Source organism: Stegodyphus dumicola, chromosome X1, assembly GCF_044657685.1.
Source record: "Stegodyphus dumicola isolate Sdum_Otavi_A_Nest chromosome X1, ASM4465768v1".
Classification (NCBI taxonomy): Eukaryota; Metazoa; Arthropoda; class Arachnida; order Araneae; family Eresidae; genus Stegodyphus; species Stegodyphus dumicola.
Window position 1 is genome coordinate 238,002,140 of NC_140780.1, and position 24,177 is coordinate 238,026,316.

General features: G+C 34.1%; 1 long non-coding RNA gene across 1 annotated transcript in view; it reads right to left on the bottom strand.

The window, feature by feature from the left end:
- Window positions 1-24,177, bottom strand: part of LOC146993452 (uncharacterized) — a 200,375-nt gene that overhangs the window by 40,288 nt on the left and 135,910 nt on the right. The window contains exon 2 of the long non-coding RNA XR_015038712.1: window positions 591-737. This is a non-coding gene — a long non-coding RNA (uncharacterized LOC146993452). The remainder of the gene's footprint in view (window positions 1-590; window positions 738-24,177) is intronic.

A 24,177-nucleotide genomic window follows, 5' to 3' on the forward strand; every position in this document is an offset into this window, starting at 1 on the left:
AATTTCAAGAAACAATAAATTGAATTTAATTTCGACACATCGACGTGTAGAAAATGTTTCATTTTAAATAACGTTAAGGGAAACTAATAACATAAAGAAAGGAAATGTTTCCTTTGAGTTAATGCATTAAAATTTCAGCACTAGCAAAAGTTTCCACTTTCTGATTATTTTTTTCTTTGAATACATCATTTTAGAAACTAATCAACGGAATTTTCTGAGCGCTTAGGATGAAAAAAAAATTATTACTGAAATTAAATGCAAGCTTAATTCTAATTTAAATATTGTTTATAGTAAAAAAACTGCCCAATGTACTTCTAAAGTTCTCATTAAAAGCCATGCCCAGCAATGTCTTGTCCAACTATGAAGCAAAAACGTAAATTAAGCGCTGTCATTTCATTTGAGAATTTCAGTGCCATGGTTAAATGTTGCTTATAATCAGATTCGAGTTTTCTTCTAAACTTATTCTGTTTAAGTTACACTAGATAGAAGGCTGACTTAAACTACTTCAAGAAATTTGTTCATACAAAAATAAATATGCAAATAAATAAAGCTTAATTGATATATTTTAATATTTGCATAACCATGATTACATTGTTCTATTCCTTTTGCGTTCATTTCACATTCAGATTTTCTACTGCAGTTTGATCCTAAAGTGAGACATCAAATTCAATAAAGTACTTCAAATACCTGGTCATCTATTTATCCATTGCGAAATTCACATTTTTGCAAGGCAGATACTAGAAAAAAAGCTTTTTTAAGTTAGAAATATTTAAAGATTTTAGGTCACAGATTATAAACAAACAAAAGGATTTTAACTACAAATTAACAAATAGAAGAAGATAGAACAAATTAACATTAAAACGATACAATCAAATAATGATTTTAGTGTTAAAAAATGTTCAATTATTTCTAACTGAAGAAAGAATGAAATGAAATTCTAATTAACGATATTTACCTTCTACTTTAATTTGTAAACAAAATACAATGTGTTTTCCTTTTCACGTGTATTAATTACAGTCAAGGGATATATCAGTGAAGCCTCAGTTTTTATTTCATTTTGAAGATACGTAATTTTAATATTCATTTTGTGGAAACATAAACATATATATGCTTCATTATATACCACTCACCAGTAGCTGAATGAGACAAACTGTTCAACACTGCGTGTTCCAGTGTCCGCCGAAAATATCGCGAACGAAAACTGTTGTGGAACATAGTAGTAAAACGTACAGCAACAATACCGAATGATAGAATAAACTGCTATCGCAATAAGAGTGACTAGTATACTCGTATGCACAGGGTGTTCAATTTAAAAGTAAATCCTCCTTGTTAGATGCCGTTATACGTATTCATAAGACATCCTTTGTCTACAGCATGTATGGGAAATGATGTCCCTGTAGCTTAATGCATTATTCTATACATTTGACTAAGTTCCTAGAACATTATGAAGCTTTCCCTTAACTACACTCTGGACAACAATGATATGCATTGTCAGTTCTTTCAAGGTATGTGTAATGTTTATGAGCAGAGTTTGTTTAAAGTATCCCCGCAAAATGTAGTGTAGACTGATAACAGCTAAAGTTCTCGACAGTGATAGTTTTCAGATATGATTCCGGCGCCGAAAGGCTCTTCCAGCATCTTCATTCTGGAAACTGCTGTATGAGATTTCTCACTATCTTCTTATATCCAAGGGTGATGTTCATTCTCTTCCAATAAGGAAATGAATTGTCAAATATTATCTTGGTAAGTCACAGCTTCCATGGACAAGGGACCGATTATTAACCGTCTTCATAGGTCACAATAAGCAATCTTCGCGAGATGTGGAGAGAACGCGATAAACAGATGTAGTTCTTTCAGAGCTCCATATTCGGTAATTTTGAATACAGACACGCCCACTTCGACAAAACTATGGCTTATTGCAAAAGATACGTTATCTAAAATGGAGCTCGAATGAAATCTTTGCAAAACAACGATCAGACATGCTACATACAATATACAAAGACATGCATACAAAAGCTGCTCTGTGCAAAATGCTCATTGAACCACTTTCTGCTTCCGATGAATTTCTGATCTCGTCGCCAAACTAGTTCATCAACCTATTCCATACAAAGAAGTAATTTATGAGTCGGAGAACCTCTGTAAAAAAGAATATGGACAAAATTGTATGCTCTTAAATGAGTAGTCCTTTTTACATATTTCTTGCTAAATGTTTGAAAAAAAATGAAATTATATTTAATTTCTGGCAAAGCTACTTATGAAAAGGAATGAAAACCTAGTAAATAAATCCCTTGTCAGGAAATAACCTAAATGATTTCGGCAGGGTGTGAGTTATGAATCTGCTTGGGTAGATGCTTGTAACAGAAAATGTCTGCATCCACTTTGCACAATCTGTGCTTAGACAGTATGATTTTATTTACGTTAGTGTTTTAACTGTGCTGTGCAACAGGCTGTAAGAAGTAAGTGTTAAAGTGTTCTTATTACAAATATATAAATACGATTTGTAATTAAGAATATAAAAATATAGATCATTTAAGTCAAGACTCCTAACTAAAATTGATAGCTACTTATCGCTAAGTCTTGGAATATAAAGCAGAGGCGTGCTAAGGATGTAAAAGACCCTTTTATTAATAACTCAGTAAGTTGAACAAAAGACACTCCCGGTGCTTACAAATAAGCCAGCATTTATGACGTGAACTCAAAAGTAGAATTTTAAACTAAAACTAAATCTAAGCCAAAAGCTACGCAGAGATATTTTAATGTGCAAGTTGGCTGTGAAGCTACACCGACGTGACGGCACAATCTGTAAGAATAAACCAGCGCAGTAGACAGGAATATTTATCGCACAATAATAACTAGTAACGTCGCCTTCAGAAAGCAGAAACACTCTCTAACTAAAACAGTCTCAAAACCTCACTTAAAAACCACGTCAGCTAATTTGCATTCTGGCAGAAAAAAGAAAGGAAGAAGTGACAGTACAGATTCGTAACATAACATAACTGGTTAGTTAACATAAATACCTTATAAAGTTAACGTTTTCAATTTAAAATTCGAAAAAATTGGAATGACGAAAAATGCGAGAAATTTTGAGTGTCGGATTCATGAATCCTTTGCAAGTTCCGTTAGATTCGAGATTTAATATTTCCCTTTCCTATTTATAGCTCAAAGCATTCTTGACCAAAAATGATCTTCTCATTTGCAACAAAATATAATGTCTTCTGTCTCATTTACTGTTGTATACTTCTTTAGTCAATATGCATTCATATCTATACTTCCTTATTTACCACTGCTTCTTGCCTTAAATGCCTTTCTTTGTTACTACAGTTTCTGTCTATAACTTCTTAGATGTTTTAGTTGAGACTAGACTATCCGCTATTTTTATATGTAAGTATAACTTACGTTTAATTTAATTCTAAAAAAGATAAAATGATTGCTTAAAGTTTGATCAATCGATTCGCTTTTATAAGTAAAGGAAATAAAAAGTAAAGCATGCATCAAACTTGTATTGTAGCATGTAAAATTTGTATAAATACTTTAAAGAGTTTAGATTACAGCATCTTACATTTTAAGATGGATATTAGAACAGTCGTAAAAATAATTTCTCCGTTTAGAAGATAAGAAAGTTCTGTAATAAATACATTTCGGCCTTAGGAGCGTTCAAATTCTTTATCGCATTAATATGCACAATAACTCCTTTTTTTCCACCAACTTTTGAAAAAGGATATAAGTCCCTCATTAAAATGTCAGCAGTAATGAAAGGTGATTGTTGTTTCAAAAGACCATTTAAAAGTAAGCCGCTTAGTAATTGCGAGTCGTTATAAAGATTAAAGTAATGATCTGGCACTCATTAAAACGTAAGAAGATTTTAAATTTCAGAAATATAATTAGAGGTACTCTAGGCTAAATTCTTTTAACCAAAAAAAAGGTTAAATTGTATTGCAAAAAAAGTAGTTTCTGTAATTCTACTCTCTAATCGTAACCGATGAATAAAGGCCCAAAGCACAAATTTGTTTATTACTCGTTACTGTTATATCTGTACTGAGGAGTTACAAAAGGAAATACGGAAAATGTTAGGTCCTTATTTTACACTTTAAGTACTCATACAGTAAATTATAAAATACCAGTATTTTTTATCTATTTAATTCAGGCATTTTTTGATTAAATAACACGATAATTTCCACTTCGTATATGAATGTATTTAACGCCTCCACGAGTTGGTTTCCGCCCGGGGCTGAGCTGCATGGAATTTAGATGCCCTCTTGGTGAATAATATCTGAGTTCCGTTGTATACGATGCAAAGTGGTAAAAAAGTACTAAAAGTTTCTGAATGAGAGGAGAAGAGGTAGAAGTATATCTGTGCTGTGTAGAGATCATTTATTATATTGCTATGTTATGGGAAAGTAGAGTGCAGATTGCCAGTTGGGCGTTCGATTTCTCAAGTTCTAAAATATGATGTATAACTGCAAGGTACAAAAGTAGAACAAACAGAGAATATATACACGTAGTAAAATTTTTTTAACTCTGACGTAGATGTTGCCTGAAGAAGCGGATGCATGATGAAATAGTCGTAAATCACTTTTGTTGAAACATATTTCATTGAATGAAGTAATAAAACAATACAGAATCACCGTCAAGTTATCAGGTTCAATGTTTCTTCTTACCTTCTTCGGAAACATACAATGACCTGACTAGAACAGAGAGCTTACTAAAGCTATGTTCACTAATTGTAGTAAGCAGACAGGATACAGACGAAGGGTATACAAAACCCTTTATTTTTCTTTATATACAATGACTTCCGTACTTCGGAATACAATGACCCTCCACTCGGGGTCTAACGTAAAAGATATCAAAATAAAACTAAACTCTAATTTAACTTTAGAATAAGATTGGCCTTATAATAACAGGAAGCGTATGTAGCACAGAGACTGTGAACACTACAATACGTTTAATTTATCAAGAGGATTAAAACCTCTGGCCTGGAAGGCAAATAGCAACTGCGTAACTTCTAAGGTAAGCGGCCTGCTTCGAACTCACTGCTTCCTCTCTTCTGCTTGGCAAAAAGGCCACACTTAAATACTTGGCGTTCGCCAGACAACTTTGCATAAACTCCTTCACGCTTATAATTATGGCCGGAAGTAGAAAATAAGAAGTGATAGTAAAGATTTAAAATAAAATAAACGTTAGTAAAACTTAAGATCCTTACAAAGTTACTCACTAATTCCACAGCTATAAGCTTATTACGTCAAACAAAAAGGAGAAAGAAGAAGAAGCATTAGAGCGTTAGCGAGGTAATAAATATAATTTTGGAAACAATTGTAAAATTTTAATCTAAATAAATCTTTTTTAAATAGAAAATATTTGTATGTAACATTTTTACAAATAAATGCAAACTTTACATTTCTGTTGAAATTTTGATAGCTTGCAAGCTCATTTTTTCTCAAAATATTATAAAGTGTGTCATAAATTTGGATCCCTAAGTTTTGACAAAAATAATTGTAAAAGTTTACAATTCTTGAAAATCTTTGATTGAATATCGTAATGTGATTTTTGCAGTCCTTCTCTTTAAAGTGTTTTTTCAAAAGCTGTTGTATTCAATATAAATGCAAAAATTCTGGTTTACACATTTGAAAAATTCTATTAAAATTAATTATTTACTCATTATAATGCAATCCAAATTTTTTTATTGTAAAGCAATATAAAATGGACTTTAAAAATAAATAAACAAGGAAAAAACAAAATACAGCATAGTAAGAAAATAACTTCAATGAAAAAAGTGGGCAGGTACTCACAAGCGAATCAACGTAAGTACTTGCCATCAGTTCCGTTCCTTATACTACGACTGTTAAATAGAACCTCTGTTCCTTATACAAAGTGACTGGCGTTTAGCATTACATAAATATATGAAAGTTATTAATTTTTAAGTATGGCCATAAAATTCTTCAATAGTACATAATTTAAATAAAATCATAATTATACAAAAGTTAAAATTCAAATAGTAAGAATAGTTTATACATTCAAGTTAGGTCTTAGAAATTTAGTGAATAAAGGAGAATCAAATCTGATGGTAATTAATTTGTCACAATAAGGTTTAGAATTTTCCTAATCATATTTGTTCAGAAAAGTTTTACAAAATTTTTCACATAAATATTATAAATATAAAACTTTTATTCACCCATTATTTATTCCCAATAATCACAACAAATTTCAAAATTTTAGAGCATAACTAATTTTAATCATTACAACTTGCATTTTAGTATCATTTGCAATAGTATTACTAAAATTATGGTTTTTATAATTATTAAGACAATTCTAATTTTCTTATTTCATACAAAAGTGGAAGACCCCACAGCTTTCAACAGATGGACACAAACATATCCGTCTATTGAGCATATACTTCGTTTCAACTGACTTATGCATAAATTTATCTATGGTTAAGGGATGCTCAGCAGTTACTTACTTAGAAAGTCCTCCGTTCCTTGTGTAAAGCAAATGGCCTTTTTTTAATTGCATTTTCCATTATATTAAAAAAATTAAACCTCACTCCATTAACATAAAACAATTAAATAAAAATAATAATTATACCTTAAAAAAATAATACTTTTTTTATTTTACCTCATTTTCAAAATAATTCCAAAATCCTTAGCAATAATTCAAAATTTTCATCTTAAATCCAATATAGTTATTTATTTTAACAACTTACCCTAAATAAAATAATTTTAAAATCGTAATTTTTTTTACGTATTTTACTACATTAAATTGTAAAATTTCAAATTTCTAATACCATAAAATAGCAGTTTTTCATATAACAATGTTACATTTTTAAAATCCAGTTTAGTAAAAAAATTAATTTTTAATGTAAATTCAATTATAGAAACGCAGAAGTGAAAATAATTTTCTACTACACAACTTCAAGCACTATTTTCAAACCTGTACCAGAGAAAAAAGAACCTGACTGAAATATCCGCATAAGAACCAAAGAAACCAATATTGTAAACACACAGTTCGGTGACCTTCAAAGTACTCGTACTTTTGAACACATGGTTTAATCACTTTCATTCTTGACGCCGAAAACCAATTTAATGATTCACTTCACTCGACATTATTTAAACTTTAAGAATAACGAACTTGCAGACACTTTCCCATCGGGTCAAAAAAGGGGGGAAATCCAGTTTGACTCTATTAACTGTATTAATTTCTGTAAATATCTTGAGATAATTTAATTGTAATAAAATGACTGGAAAGGTAGCTTTTAGATATGAGATGTTATCTGCGTCGTAATTAGTTAGAGAAGCTTTAACGCATAAATGGAATAATGGACTTGCATTGTTTTATTTCGCAATAAAACAAGTCTTGACGCAGATTCCCACGTCATCATTATGGGTGCCCTATGCACCCCACAATTTTATATAACTCTATCTTGAAACAATGGACAAAGCAGAGCGAAGAAAAGGACAAGTCGCCAGCAGCAAGCGAAGTGTGAAAATAGGATACGCATCAGAAAAGCACGAAATATATAGTAAAATGTTTCTTTAATCTGATTGAATGAGAGCCATTAATCACGGAATTAATCACGGAACTGATTAATTTGGAAATACGCGGTCTAGAAAGTTATTATAAACCATTTCTACTGTTACGGGTTTGGTATTTAATTAGTTAATGTTAGTAGAATTATAAATAAAATTATTTTATTCCCCGTGCAGTGCAGCGCGTGACGAATATTAGGAGAAAGCTAAGCCGGAAAATTAAAAATACAAGAGCACGTGCATTTAACATTTAATAAATAAATATCTCTTTTTTATTTCGAGAAATTGCTAGAACAGTCGTGCGTGATTTAAAAAGCTTATAAAAAAGAGGAAAACCTCTCAGTTCAGTCAGTTGTTGTTGTTTTAAGAGTTTTTTTTAGAACTCTCTCTCTCTGCTCTTGTTGACTGTAGCGAATTCGCGGATTAGCTTTCATTAGCTGTTTTGAATTAAGTTCTGTTGAACATTTGAGTAGTTAAAAGATAACTACTGTGAGATATTGTAATACTGTACGACTATCTGAGGAAAATTTAAGCATTTTGCTTTATTTGTTGTGATAATAATAAATTTTGTTCATTTTTTTTCATCGGACTTATGCATTCAATTCAAACCAACCCGTGCGCAAGCAACACTACGTTTAAAATGGAAAGGAAAGATAGCCAAATTAAAATGATGAATTAACAGAACTATAGTCAAATTGAGGTTAATAGTTTTCTTTCATAGTTTATATCTTATATATATATATATATATATATATATATATATATATATACGTAAGATAAAAATATGTAAATCAAAATTATATTTAAATTAACGGTAACCCCCCTTAATTCTTCCTCTCTATTCTGAAAACCATAATAACATTTTTGGACTGCGTCATTTCTATATCAGTCCATCTTGCATGGGTTTCGTAACGCTGATGACATAATTAGTTAATTCGGAACCTGAACTCAAACTTTCGAGAACTGAAACCTTTCTAATCTAAACCCAAACCTTCTGTTGGGGAGCCTTCATGCTGGATAATTGCGCACTTTAGCTTCAACTCTCTTGCAGTGAAGACACTACTTCACTCCCCTTGTTTTGTCGTACTGCTAAATACTCCGTTATTTAAAATGTGATACTCTGTATAAACTTGCGGGGTCCGTATTGCGCCTATGATCATGTGTGATGAATGAAATATGTTTTCGATGATTAGTTCGGAGTCCAACAGTAAAATTTATGTTCGATTGTCTACATGTCTCTCCTTCGAGTGTCATCTTTCTAATTACGCAGTAAAGTCTCTCCAAATTAACAATGCAAAGAACCACCGCCAATCCGTGTGTCCTAGGAAACATATAAATTTAAATTAATTCATTTCTGATCATTTTAATGTATATATTTTGTAGATTTTAAACCTATTGCAATTGTATAGTCTTTTTTGTATTTTAGCCAATTTTTAGCTTATTTTAATTTTTTTCTAAAATTATTTCTCATGCACAGTTATTTTACCTATGCCATGTTTTTGCTACTTTTGATTGTGTAATTCATAATTTTTACTTGATTATGTCCGGGAATATCCTCTATTTTTTTTTAAATCGCATTGTTTTATTTTTTAGCATTATTTTTTGGCTTGTTTTATAGATCTAATTGGCCATGTGCTTAATAGTTAAATTTTTTGACTTTATTATTTTTTGGCTTATATTATGGATATAATTCATCCATGTGATTAAAAACAGTTTTCTTAGTTTGCACTTTATTATCGGTTTTTTAATAATAATTTAATTCAATCTGGATTAAGATTATTGTGAACAAAGAACACGAAACATAATAATTTAAATTAATTCATTATCGTTATTTGAATGGAAACAGGTTTCTTCCCTTGAAAAATCAATCAGTTTCCATTCAATGACAATAATTGATTTTTTTTCACCTTTTAGAGTTTAATTTGATTTTTGCGTTTTTGACATGTTTTTCCTTTATTCATGAATTTAGCAAATATTTTTTAAAAATTTATTTTACTAACATTTGAGATTACAATTTTTCTATCTCTTCCTTGGAGATAATTTATTATTTTTCATATTAACAAAAGTTTATATCTAACTATGCAGCTTCAGTGCAAGTTTTAGAGCCAATAATTCTTAACTTTTAATTAATTGTTTGAATATATATATTGTTGCGCGCGTACGGGTTCGTTATGAAATGAATGCACAAGTCCGATGAAAAATGAACAAAAATTTATTATTATCACAACAAAAAAAATGCTTAAATTTTCTCAAATTATCATGCAGTATTACAATATCTCACAGTAGTTATCTTTTAACTACTCAAATGTCTAATAGAACGTAATTCAAAACAGCTAAAGAACGCTAATCCGCGAATTCGCTACAATCAACAAGAGCAGTTTTTCTAAACAACAACAAACTAAGCAACAACTAACTACAAACTGAGATGTTTTCCTCCTTTTATAAGATTTTAAAATCACGCGCTAGAATTTTCCAGTACTTTCTCGAAATCAAAAAGAGATATTTATTTATTTAATGCACGCGCTCTTGTAATTTCAATTTTCCGGCTTAGCTTTCTTTTAATATTCGTCACGCGCTGCACTGCGCGAGAAATAAAACCATTTAATTTATAATTGAACTAACATTAGCTTTTTAAATACCAAATTCGTAACATTGCCCCCTTTCCAAGGACTGCACATCCCGGGCAGTACAATCCCTGGACAGGAAGCTAAACTTACAACTGTGGCATAAATGCAACTGAGGCATAAACATTACATCACAATATCAAACAACATGAACAATAAATGCAATAACTAACTTAAACAAATCAAATGCTATCAAATACTAAATACAAATCAAATACTAAATACAAATCAAATCAAATACACATTTAAAAACAAAATGGACTATGGTCTCATACTATTTACAATTATTTACATTATGTACTATGGCCATTGTAGTGAGCTAACATGTCGTAATGAACGACTTAAGGTTTAGAGTTCGAACACTTACGGATCATGACGTCATTCAGTCTCTTCAGGACTGTATATGGACCATCCGAAGGTGACTGTAATTCAGGCCTGACTCCTTTTCGCCGAATCGGGTTCCACAACCACACCTTGTCTCTTTTGTTGAATCTATGTCCAGTAGCTCTCGCGTTGTATCTGGTCTTCACATTCTCCGTCGCCAAGTTCACTCGCTTTCGTGCGGAACGGTGCATCACTTCAAAACGGGCCTTGACATCTTGGATGTGTTCCTCAGGCGATGAAGGCGCATCCGTACGGCGATGAAACAGGCGGTCACAAGGCAGACGAAGGTCTCGACCGAAGAGCATCTGAGATGGAGAATAGCTGGTAGTCTGGTGTTTCTTTTCGACCCTAGCATGATTTCGGCTGTTTCTCGAGCTGGTTCTTTCGGACAAAGCGTCCGCATTTCCAGGTGAGGATCCCTTCTTAGGATGGATAGTGATGTCTTCAGATCCTGAAAGCAGTTTGTTGTTTTTCAAGTCTAAGGAAAAATTGTATTTCCTTAAAAAGTCCAATCCGAGTATGCATGGATCTGTAATATCCGCCACATATGGCGTGTGATGGTAGGCGGCACTTCCAAATGTGATTTTCACGTTTAACTTCCCAGCTATGTCGATCTTTTCACCAGACGCAGTCTGAAGGGTAACACAGGATGGCGTCCAAATAAGTTTATCTTTAAACTGTTCAGCTAAATCTTTCCTAATGATGGTAACATTAGCTCCTGTGTCAATGATCATATTGCAAGGAACTCCATCGATATTCCCATTGATGGACAGTCCGTTATTGTTGCCACTCACTATAGAGATCTTAAGCGCTTTAAAACAGGATTTTTCATTATCTGGCAACCTCCGTTCCTTGATATGGTCATTAATTTGTTTCCTGCGTCGTTGCTCAGAAATTTTCTCAATTTTCGTACCCTGGGGTGTTCTGCAATTCTTTCGTACGTGGCCTTCAGCTCCACAGTTCCAGCACTTTGGTTTCTTGTCAGTCCTTTTCCTTCCCGTGGCATTTAATTGTCTGTTTAAATCGTATGCCTTATTTTCCGTGCTCTGGGGAGTTCTGCAGTTCCTTCGTAGGTGGCCTTCAACACCGCAATTCCAGCACTTTAGGGTCGGTTTTGTTTCACCACTATTCCGTCTTAAAGCATTCACTCGTCTTGTCAACTCATCCGTTTCATTATCCGTGCCCTGGGGTGTTCTGCAATGCCGTCGTAGGTGACCTTCAGAACCACATCTCCAACATCTTACAGCCACTTTGTTCTCACTGCTACTCCGTATCAAAGCATCGACTTGTCTGGATAAATCATCTAAACGAGCCATCAATTGGTCCCCTGGGTCGTGGACTCGCACAGCTCTGACTGGGTAGCGATCCCTAAGAGTTGCTTGCTGGGCTGCCTCCAATTTCACGGCGTACAACAGAGCGCTTTTTACATCCTTTACATCTGCCATTCGCAGTGCTTTCTGTATTTCAGTATCTCGGATGCCGTCGATAAAGTATTGCAAGGACAGGATTTCCCTTGTTTCTGTCTGGCATTCCGAAAAGGCGAGATGGGACAGCCTTTCAAAATCCGCGGCGAGCTCCTGAAGTGTTTCGGTAGGCTTCTGTTGACGAGATTTTAATTGGAGCCTGCTGTAGTCTTTTAAACACTTCTCCCCAAAGCGCAACTCCAAGGCGCCGGACAGAGCTTCGAAATCTAACCTTTTGTTTTCGGGAAGAGTCTGAAGGATATCCGCTGCGTCTGCTCTCACAGAAGCGGCGAGATGACAGGCCTTAGTTTGGGAATCCCATCCATTCGCATCCGCCACTATAGCAAATTGTGTTTTATACACATGCCAGGATGTCTTCCCATCATATGTGGATAGCTTCAGAGATGGACGAGTAGGCATCGGTAAGAATTTAAAACCATCACTATTATTCCCTGCCGTCGCTACGAATTTCTTTAAAATATTCACTTCTTTGGCTACTGCAGAAACCCTATCATCAATTTGTTGTTCGATTTGGTGTTGGACGGCACAAACTCTTCCTTCAATTCGTTCCTCCACAGCAGAAACTCTCCCTTCTATATGTTCTTTTACAGAAGAAACTTTTTCTTCTATTTCTTCTTTCACCGAAGAAACTCTTCCTTCAATTTGATCTCTTACGGAAGAAACTTTTTTTTCAATTTGTCCAACTTTATTTTCAACTGTGTCAATTCTGCCTTCTATAGCTTCAAATTTATTTTCTATTATGCAGGTAATTTCTCTTTTCATTTCTTCTTGACCAGCTTGAACGGCTTTCATTTCTTCCTTAACAGATTCCTGGCCCAATTTCATTTCTTCCTTAACGGAGTTGACGGCCCCTTCCATCTTTTCTTGGAAAGCAGCAAATGCAGTCATCATTTGCCTGAATTGTTCTTCCATCGCTCTTGTTATTGGCATTCAAATCCCACCGCTGCCACCAAAAATTGTTGCGTGCGTACGGGTTCGTTATGAAATGAATGCACAAGTCCGATGAAAAATGAACAAAAATTTATTATTATCACAACAAAAAAATGCTTAAATTTTCTCAAATTATCATGCAGTATTACAATATCTCACAGTAGTTATCTTTTAACTACTCAAATGTCTAATAGAACGTAATTCAAAACAGCTAAAGAACGCTAATCCGCGAATTCGCTACAATCAACAAGAGCAGTTTTTCTAAACAACAACAAACTAAGCAACAACTAACTACAAACTGAGATGTTTTCCTCCTTTTATAAGATTTTAAAATCACGCGCTAGAATTTTCCAGTACTTTCTCGAAATCAAAAAGAGATATTTATTTATTTAATGCACGCGCTCTTGTAATTTCAATTTTCCGGCTTAGCTTTCTTTTAATATTCGTCACGCGCTGCACTGCGCGAGAAATAAAACCATTTAATTTATAATTGAACTAACATTAGCTTTTTAAATACCAAATTCGTAACAATATATAAGTTTGTATATAATACATACAAACACACAGTTACACAATAACAAATATTAGGGTAGACCGAAAAAATACCTTTTCTTTATTTTTATTTATTTATTTATTTATTTATTTTTGGTGTGTGTGTGTGTGTGTGTGTATCTGTGTTGCTATACCCCGGAAAAAATGCCTTTTGCCAAGCTGAGCAAAATGAAAAGAAAAATTCAAATAAAATTATACCTTCATTCGGGCATCGCACCAAAGTTTTGAAAAATAGTAAAATTTTGATGTTACTCGTCAATTTTTTACACCTGCTAAACTCACTACTATTGAAACGCTATATGTCCTAAAGTGAATTTGTGGGCATGAGAAACGCGGAAAAGTTTAAAATTCTAATTTGAAATTATTTATTGTTTGCGCAGAAAGCTCAAAAACAGTTTTTTGTAAAAAATAGCGGAATTTCGTAATTTTTGCTAGAAACCTTTTTAAATGGTAACTATAATTATCAAATATTATATAACGATATTCTGTGCTTCTAAATAGTGTGCATATTGCAAATATTATGTAATCATATATGTGATAACTGATTCAGACAATTTTCACGTCGTTGACACAAACAAAATAAGAATAGGAAAAACTCGTACTAACAAAAATGATTCGTTATTTCTATTAAGAAACAATACGTCTTCTGTATTTTGCCGTTAAAAGACGGCAAAAAAATTTAGTTATAAACGTTTTCGAAACACTGAATTTTTCTCTGATATAAGAACCAATATCATTGTCGGGCCATATTTCTCCCTCTACAGGACTTGCTAAAGATAAGGCTTCTACCGTAATTTCCCACTTGACTATACAGGAGATTTCTCATGAAAAACTTGATGTGATAGGGAGCTTTGGAACTGTAATTAGTATTGGTTTGAAAAATGGTGTTGCCCACCAGATCGAATTGCACGTTGAGAGACCGCTGCAGTGAGGTATATATCCCTTGCACCTCAATAAACTTCATTTCCTTCACCTATTTCATCACTTAGAAGGTGTTACCACAGGGTCAAAATCCTTCAGTGGGCCGATGGCTATGAAAACTCGCTGGCTATGAAAAGCATCCACTGGTTTGCTTTGAACGTGGTGTTGAATTCTGCATTCCTCAAGTTGACAGAAAAGTTCTGAGGAAATGCTTACTTGATGCTTCTGCTGATATAAAGTCATGTAAAACTTTAGAAGATTCAGCGGGTCCTGATCCGTTTTCCTACTCAAGTCGACAGTAAATCAAGTTTACTTAAGCTTAGAAATATATATTGGTATAATTAGGCACTTGATACATTTTATTTTGAATTGTTAGAAGCTTCTCTGGTTCAAAATCTAAACCAACAAAAATTCCACAGATGGTCCAAAGAAGCCATCAGAACATCACGATACCTAATTCAAAATTTTTGCTGCAAATCCTCACATCAAGTCATCAATCATACTGCATTCCATTTTTTGGTCATCCCTAAAATTTGATCTTTGCAATGATTGAGGGAAAGACACATCAAGGAACTAGAGCTATGCCGATTGTTTAAAAATTGATCATTTCCCAAGAGAAAGACTATTCGATACTTCACCACGCCAAAACTCAACTTCCAAGCAACAGACTGCGTCAAAATCATTTGGATGGGATAGTTGCAATATATCTCCTTCTCCAAATTATTTCCCACCAGCGGACGAGCTGTAAAATCACTAAACACTTGTAGTTCGGTCAGAGGTTCAAATCCCGCAAACGAGCTGGCTGCATGGGAGTTTTTGTGGTTTTCCCCATGCGTAACATGTATACGAGACAATTTCCCTTAGAAAATCCTCCACGAAGGCGTCACTCCCCTTAGGCATGTAGCCCTCGAGGCTTTACCGTAATCACATAAACCAAAAATCTTTTCCACTGTTAAGAAAAATTACTAATAAAAACATCAAAAATCTATTAAAATTGGCACAGCTGAATTTCTAAAGCTTCTCTTGTCACACCCAGGCTGTAGAACGGTGTGCCAAATACCAACCATTTCTAACAATAAATAATCACTCTTTTACTTCCAACAATACTCTTATGTCAAATAGTTAAAAAATATCTAGCGATTTGTTTTCAGAAATTACGATAAAATCTCATATGAACTTCAGTTAAAAGACTTTTGGGATAGCAAAAATCTGAGATTTTGAGTTTATTCATTAGGCGAAGATATATTGAAAAAAAATAATTTTAACATTAAATTTTTTAAAAAAATCAAAATCGGTTTTGAAGAAATTGCTGGGCTGTATGTATTGTTATCTACGGCGAGCGTGCGTGTGTAAAATTTGAGATTGATAGCAAAATAAATAATAAAATGAATAGGTGGCAAAATTTTGCCCACAGCGATGAAAATGATGAGCGAGTTAAACAAAAGCTTACATAATGCGGCTAGTTTTAAAAATATCTAGAAAGTTTTTTTAATTAATATCTTTTCATCATTTTTATTTTAAAAAAGGGTGAAGAATTTATCTTGTAATCTTTGAAAATGTTAAATATTTAAAAGAGGTACACTATTTTTGGTTAGAATTTTATGTTAGAAATGAATTTTATGTTTCTATGTTAGAAAACCTAATAAAAAAATATAACAGGTACCAAAAAAATTAAGAAAATCAACTTTTAAAACTAAATATTGAGAAATGGAAAAAATTAAAAATGACTTGGTAGATTTCATTGCAAATAATTTCAAAATCTAATTAATCCTGCTGTTTTTGAAATTATTCGACTGAAATTAATTGTAAATGCAAAATCTATCTATAAAAAAGGGGGATATAGCATTTATAAACTAACATAAGAATTCTATGGTAAGCTTTCAAAATTCTATGTAGAGCAAGATTTACGTATAAGCTACACAAGCTATAGCTTAGGGCCCCAACTTTCTTAGGGGCCTCCCAAAAAATTAAAATATAGTATAACAGACTTATAAAAGGCTCCATTTTTCAAATAGTTTAGGGCCTTCTCAAGTCTAAATTCGGCTCTGATTCTATGGTATTCCTTTGCAAGTAACGTTTTGCAACACGGCGAGACGGACGCAAAAAACTAGTGTGACGGTAATGACATCGTAACCTTGAAACTGAAAAACCTACCCTTCCCCTTCTATTTAATTATTCTAGCGTATTTAAAGAAATTTAGCCAATTAATATCTTTTAACGATTCTTGTTTGCAGCTTCTTCTTTGACTATAAATAGTTTCATTTTGAGTAAAACAATATTTCGTACTTAAGTTTGTAGTTGTCTTCCTGAAAATATTTATTAAGGGTATTTCTGCGAATTTTACAAGTAAGCATATGCAACTATTTTTTAACTAATTAAAACATAATGATATTTTTCTAATCGAAATTTTTGTTCTACAGGGACCATATAAAAGGTTTTATTGTATATTTACTGTACTCTTCTCCCCCATGTAGTGTTAAAACTATTTTCACAAAACTCTATACATAAAGTTCTTCACATTTCATTACCTGATAATGGCACCCTATTTCAAGTTCGTTGATTTTTTAAAAGCTGTATAAACATCATCTCTCTTCTATGAGTGATATCGCAATATATGAGATTACAGTCTTCTAGCCGTATAAATGTTACTTAGCAGAAAATTATGAATGTACGTTTGCTTCTGAGCGACACAAAGCGTTTTAATTACTAGACAATCTAAATATCAGGGAGGCACGGCTATGTTGCATTAGTCAAGTCGCAATCATACAAAGCCAAAGTAAATAATCAATGATGTTTAAATCATTTTTCTTATTCTCTTACTTTTATATACAATGCATTTTTGTTCCAGCAATTAATAATTAGATGTATGTTGACTTATTTGGAGTGATACCCATCAGATTCAAAATTTTATTTCTCACATTTAAAAGCTCACGTCTCTCCCCAACCAAGAAAATATATTATATCATCATTTAGAACTCCCTCAACGCATATGTAATTAATGATCACAAAAACAAACATACAACTCCTGTACACACATATAAGCTGAAATATAATCAATACCCAAGCTCACCAGAGTACAAATCGATAAAGAAGATGAGAGAGGAAAACGTGAAAACGTTATTTCGTATTAATGCCATTTATTAAAATGCTAATTAAAAGTCTCATCATATATTCTATATTTGCGCGAGAAAGTCGAGTAGAAATGACATGTTCTGTTCCTTAGAATTCTTAGAAAAGAAGTCTCGCTCATTGAAAAATTTATTAAAGAAATGATGAACACAAAATTAAAATTAGCGTTTCAGTTTATATGTATGCTTAAACATTTCTTTCCGTTATTATTCATGCGCAAGAGGCCATCAACCAGAATTTAATTTAAAAAATTGTAAGCAACACACGAGAGGCTAAATATTAGTGAGCAAAGTAGTTAAATTTTAATTAGTTTTTGACGGCTTTATAATGGTATGCTATTTGAAGGAAATGTCAGAAATTAAGGAAGTGTAAAGTGTTGCTGCAGAAATAATCAATGTAATAATTTCTCTCGTGAAAGTTTAAATATTTCAATTAAATATGTTTCAGAACTGAGAAAGAAAAAACGCTTTCATTTATAAGCAGTAAGCATCAAACCATGCAGATTAAAAAGTAAAACAAAGATTGAACTCATACTAAAAGTTCTAAGAAATGAATGGGCTACGTAGTATTATAGTAGAACAGACTAGTCTGAGTAATCAGACGGGTTTTCCTTTCCTATCTCTATGGGTTTCGATCTCGGCGAATGGGCTAGCTGCTTGGGAGTTTTCGCGGATTTCTTCATGTGAAACGTAATCTCTACCCAGTTCCTACCTGAAACCCATCCACGAAGGCTCGGTTTATTTTATTGCGGCAAAAAACGCAAGGGCTGTTCATAAGGAAAGGGATGCTTTCGTGGAGGGCTTTCTAAGAAAAACTGGCTTGTATCCACACTACCCACGGAGAAAATCACGGAAGTGCAAATTCAGGCACTTTTTGCCTGGTATTGAACCCATCTCGAACTACCAGTATTCAGTGAATTTACCGCATGGTGGGCCCACTATGAAAGCATCCTTCCTTTTAGGTAAATAGCTTAAATTTAGGTAGCACGAACTCGATTAAAACTGCTGCATCGATAACAAAAATTATTTATTTATTTCTTTTTCCTAAAATGTTTCCGGTTCGTAAGTCCCAAGCAACTTTCTTTCCATCAAACGCAAACACCTGAATATATTGAAAAGTATTCGCTTCATATAATAGCTGAAGCAAACTCCAAAATGATTAATATACTTTCTCCGAAACTATTAAATATAAACCAATCCAATCCTTCCTATTCCCCAAAACATTCAAAGTACTTAGATACCTCATCTTGTAAAATATACTCTTTATGGCTTGGTTTATGTGATCACGGTAAACCCTAGAGGACTGCCTACCTAAGGGGAGGGATGCCTTCGTGGAGGACGTTCTAAGAGAAACTGGCTCGTATGCACGTTATGCATGGGGAAAACCAGGAAAACGCCCATGCAGGCAGCCCGTTCGCAGGGGTTCGAATCTCGGACCGAACTATAGTGTTCAGCGAATTTACAGCTCGGCCGCTTAAATACAGTTCTGACTACACTGACGAGTCAAAACATTATGACCATTCCCACATGTTTCAATTAACTGGTCTGAATGAAGTGAAGGGCACGTGATTAATTGGAAATGGTAACTTAACTGTTGCTGGAGAAGTTCAGGAAGCATTCTTGGACTTACTTTTGTGAGTGATGAGAAAGGCTGCTAATCTAAGTAAATTTCTTAGAGGGCAGATTGCAATGGCCCGAAGACTCGTAACGAGTATCTTCTTCGAAATTGCACGACTGGCAGGTTGTTCATGATCTGCCATTGTTTGTATGTATGCGAAATGGATAAATGACTGTGAAACCAGCAGTAGACGCCAAAATGTTGGACATTCACGCGTCATCAAAGAAAAGGACTTAGGAGACTGTTCTAACAGCAAAATCGGCGCCAAACAGTGGCTCAACTGACAGTCCAATACAATGCAGGTCCAAGTGCAAGTGTTTCGGAACACGCACTTAAGCGGACACTGTTGCATATGAGACTGCGCAGCAGACGTCCCACTCGTCTGTCTCTGTTTATCAAGAGTCATTGTCAACTAAGTCTACTGTGGGCCCGGGAACATCGAGACTAGAACAAGTAGAATAAGAAAGTGGAAGTGGAAGGCAGTTGTCTGTTTGGATGAATCACGAAGTTATCATTCATCACGTCGATGGTCACATCAGATTCCGCCGTTTCCAGGCGTACAGTTGCTCCCCGCTATACAGCAGGTCATACACAAGCTGATGGGGGCGATATTATGATTTTCATGACGCCCATGAGCATGACTGCTCTGGGACCCTTAGTTGTGAGAGAACAGACCATGATAGCTGAGGTCTAACTGAACATAACTGCGGATCAGTTACATCCTTAAATAGCGTCGATCATCCCAACTGGAAATGGAATCTTCCGACAAGACAACGCCCCATGTCACAAAGCTCGAATTGTGTTGGAGTGATTAGAGGAGTATAAGGATGAATTCCAGTTAATGTCCTGGTCACCTACCTCGCCGAATCTTAACCCAATAGAGCACATATGGGATATCATGGAGTGGCAGCTCAGAGATCAAACACCACCATGTCGGAATATCTCGACTTTGCGTGACCTCTGCTTAGAAATTTGGTACAACCTGCTTCCAGTCATCTACCAAGAACTTCTGGCATCTATTTCAAGGCGAGTTGCAGCTATTTTGCAGGACAAAGGTCGCGCTACACGATATTGAGTACCTAGTCATAATGTTTTGTCTCTTCAGTGTATATCCCTAGTAGACAAGTTTCAATTCATTTATGAAATTTTTAACTTTCGAAACATTTTGCTCCATTTTTAAAAGGTACCAAACAGTAGAGTTTCGGTATTCCACTTTTTTATATGCCTCAAATATCTAATTCATACTTTATGCATTACATTTATATAGAAATTTATTATCGTTATTATTATGACTCTTGCTACAACTTTTTTGTAAAGTATTTTGTTGCATTTTATTTCCCTTTATCCACATTATATTTTTCTTCTGTTGACAATTTTTATAATTCTTTGTCTGTCATAATAGAGCTATTTTTATTTTCCTATGAAATAATTTGACTGTTAGAATTATAAAAAGATAAAACTCCGTACTGATTTCAATATGCAGCAATTATTCCTGGCTTTCTTTGGGTTGAGTTTGTAATAAAATATTGCTTTTTTGTTCAGTAGCGCTATTTTAATAATTAATTAATTAATTCTGAAGTTCCATATTATTCGACATTCTAAGCTATCTTGACATCATTCGATCCCTCTTATGCAAGCTAATCGAGAAACTACTTTATTTACTTTAGACTCAGTCATGATGATAAATTCTGAAATTTAGGTAGCACGAACTCGATTAAAACTGCTGCATCGATAACAAAAATTATTTACTTATTTCTTTTTCCGAAAATGTTTCCAGTCCGTAAATCCCAAGCAACTTTCTTTCCATCAAATGCAAACACCTGAATATATTGAAAAGTATTCGCTCCATATAATAGCCGAAGCAAACTCCAAAATGATTCATCTCCTCAGCTCAGTTGGAGTTCATGGATCGAATTAATTTACATGTGGTGAATTAGTTTGGTTTGAATTTCATGACCAGATTGTTGGATGCATCATGATCCTTTTCTGTTTTCAAAATTAATTGATGTTAACAAAGGTAATTATCAAACTTACTCTTCAGCGAAAATTGCTATCCATAATGGAAAGATTTATTTGCAAAGCGAGAGATTGCATACTCTGTTAAGATTTTCCAAAATCAAAATAATTAATTTGTCGGTTATTAATTTTCGTGCGAGTTGATTTTTCCTCTTCAGAAGCATCAGCCACTTAATGAAAAAAGCATTGAAACATGGAAAATTTTTCCGGAAAAATTAGTTTAGTTTTATTGCAAAGAATCACAAATTTAATGTTTGAAATTACAAACTATGTCATATTCCACGTTTCTTCTCCATTACCTTTAGCTAATGAAGAAGTTTTTAAATGTTTGTGTTATGAGGAATTTCTCCTGCCTTCTTGGCATGCCTTCGTGGTGTGCACGCTAGGCGCGTATTCCAGAGGTCCGCAGTTCAATTCCCGGCGAAGGCGGTTGCTCGTTTTTCATATTTCCTGCTTCCCAATTGCCTAATGTCTCTACAGTGGTGTCCGAACTAAAATGGTGTTGTATGAGGATTCTCCCCACCCAGGATTAGGCGATTGGGTGCCCTAAAAACACCCAGTCGCCCTTTAAAAGGGGGTATATAAGGTATTTCTCCCGCCTTCTTAGCATGCCTTCGTGGTGTGGTGGTCTGCACGCTGGGCGCGTATTCCCGGCGAAGGCGTTGCATATTTTTCATCTTGCCTGCTTCCAAAAAATACCTAATGTCTCTACAGTAGCGCCTGAACTAAAAAGGCGGTAGATGATGATTCTCCACACCCAGGATTTGGCGATTGGGTCCTCTAAAAACTCCAGTCGCCTTTTAAAAGGGGGGTATATAAGGTATTTCTCCCGCCTTCTTAGCATGCCTTCGTGGTATGGTGGTGTGCACCCTGGGAGCGTATTCCAGAGGTCCGAGGTTCGATTCCGGGAGAAGGCGGTTGCTTGTTTTTCATCTTTCTTGCTTCCAAATTACCTAATGTCTCTACAGTGTAAAGACCTCTTTTAAAAGAAAATGTTAATAACTTTTCTTTATGAAAAGAAATAGCTCATCTTCAAAAATCTAAATTAGTTTTAAAAAAAAAAGATTACATGAAAATTTGATAATTTTAAATGTGCACTTGGCTGTATAATGACCATGAAGTGTATGTAAATAACACAGCTTTAATCTAAACGTAAATGCTTTTTGTTCTTAACACTACGCTTTTAATATTTTAAATTTCCAGTTTTAAATTAATTTTACACTCAGCCTGTGTAGAAAAGAGAAAAACCTAGAAGTAAATAAACTGTTTAACACCTCTATAAAACAAAACGCTTTCTGACTCCCTTGCATGTATAAAGAATACTATCTCTTAAGGAAATATGTGGCTGCTTTTAATAGGTTGGTAATGTTCTGAGGAAATTATACACGTTTCTTTAAAAATGGATGCAGATATCACAAAGTGCTTTGAAGGGAATAACTGCAAGCTCATCAAAGCAAAACCAGGTTGCTTACCTAAAAAGCGCGCAAATTAACGAACAAGATTGTATCTGACATTATTTGCAATAAAAGTAATTCGCGACTGTAGAGCTAATTTTTGCTTTTGGATGAGGTATATTGATGACATACTTGTTTTCTGTTTTGGCATGTTTTGCTTTATTTAGTTATGGCAAAGCACTCGAGCGCTATCTGCCTAAGGGGAGGGAAGCCTTCTTGGAGGACTTTCTAAGGAAAACTAACTCATATATAAGTTGCGCATAAGGAATAAACACGAAAACGATCATGCAAACCAGCCCGCTCGACCGCTGGTGGGCCTTGTTTTGGCGGGCAAGCTTTCTGTGACTTTCCTGATCTTTCGCACTAAACGTTTTAAGTGATAATATACAGCTTATTTCTAAAGGTGAACTCTACTATTATCTTCCTTTCTTGAACGCATGGGTTACGAAATTTGGTCACGAGTTTCATTCGAGTGTTTCTCATAAACTTTTTGCTGTTTATTTTCCCCTACACGTTCGCTTTGTTTGCCCATTTAAACTAAAATTTGAGGCCTTTTTTTCAATTTTATTGATCATGCAATTCCTTTATTCTCTTATCTCTTCCAGTTTTGCTAATGAACCTAATATTCTATAAGATATTGTTTTCTGCCGTTGTTATCCTGACCTCATGACCGATATCATATTTTAAAAACTTTCTAGAACTTCCACACCCTCAAGTATTTTAAAGAAAGGACAGTTTAATTCCTTCTGTTTGTGTGCAATTTATCCCTAAACTCAATCCTCATTTCGTGAATTTCAAGCAACAAGGTTTTTGATTTCCTTTAAACTTATCAATAAAGTTTTTAGTTCTCATTTGTAAAAAAAACGAATAACGAATCTTCATTCATGGGCATTTAAATATTTAATAACAAAACGGCTTCATATATGTGGGACAACCAGCAGATATTTAACACTCTGACGAAGCGAGTACGTTCATTATAGTAAACAGTAGGAAGTCTTTAATAGCTGCTCATTGTCGGAATAAAAGCCGAAAATTTCAGTATTAGAAGGCCACATTTATTGCCAGTAATTCACCATTCAGTATGGATTTCTTAACAGCTTCCGAAATTTTCCTTCATAGCAATCTCGTTAATAATCAATTTCTATACCATTGCTGTCGGATATGTGGAAAAAATTTGCTTCGAGCCCCACCTCCTTTTCGTTCGGATAAATACTGCAACTTCCACGGTATTTACCATCGTAACAGTAACTCTCTAATTAAGCTGGACTGCACTGTAATGCAGCTGCAGATAGCGATAATTTTTGCATATTTATTATGCTGAAATTTTAAATTTTTTTCTGTTAAAACCACTTGTTTTACTGATTAATAATTGCGTTTTGGGTAACGCAGTACTCGTTATAAATCTCCAGCTCGTCCCATGAAATTACTAATCCCTCATATTTCTACTAATTTTCATTGTAAAAGAACGAAAAGTTTAACGTAAACGTAATTAATATTTTACTAACTGCACTTATGTACAGGAGCGTGTAAAAGTAGCCTGTAACCA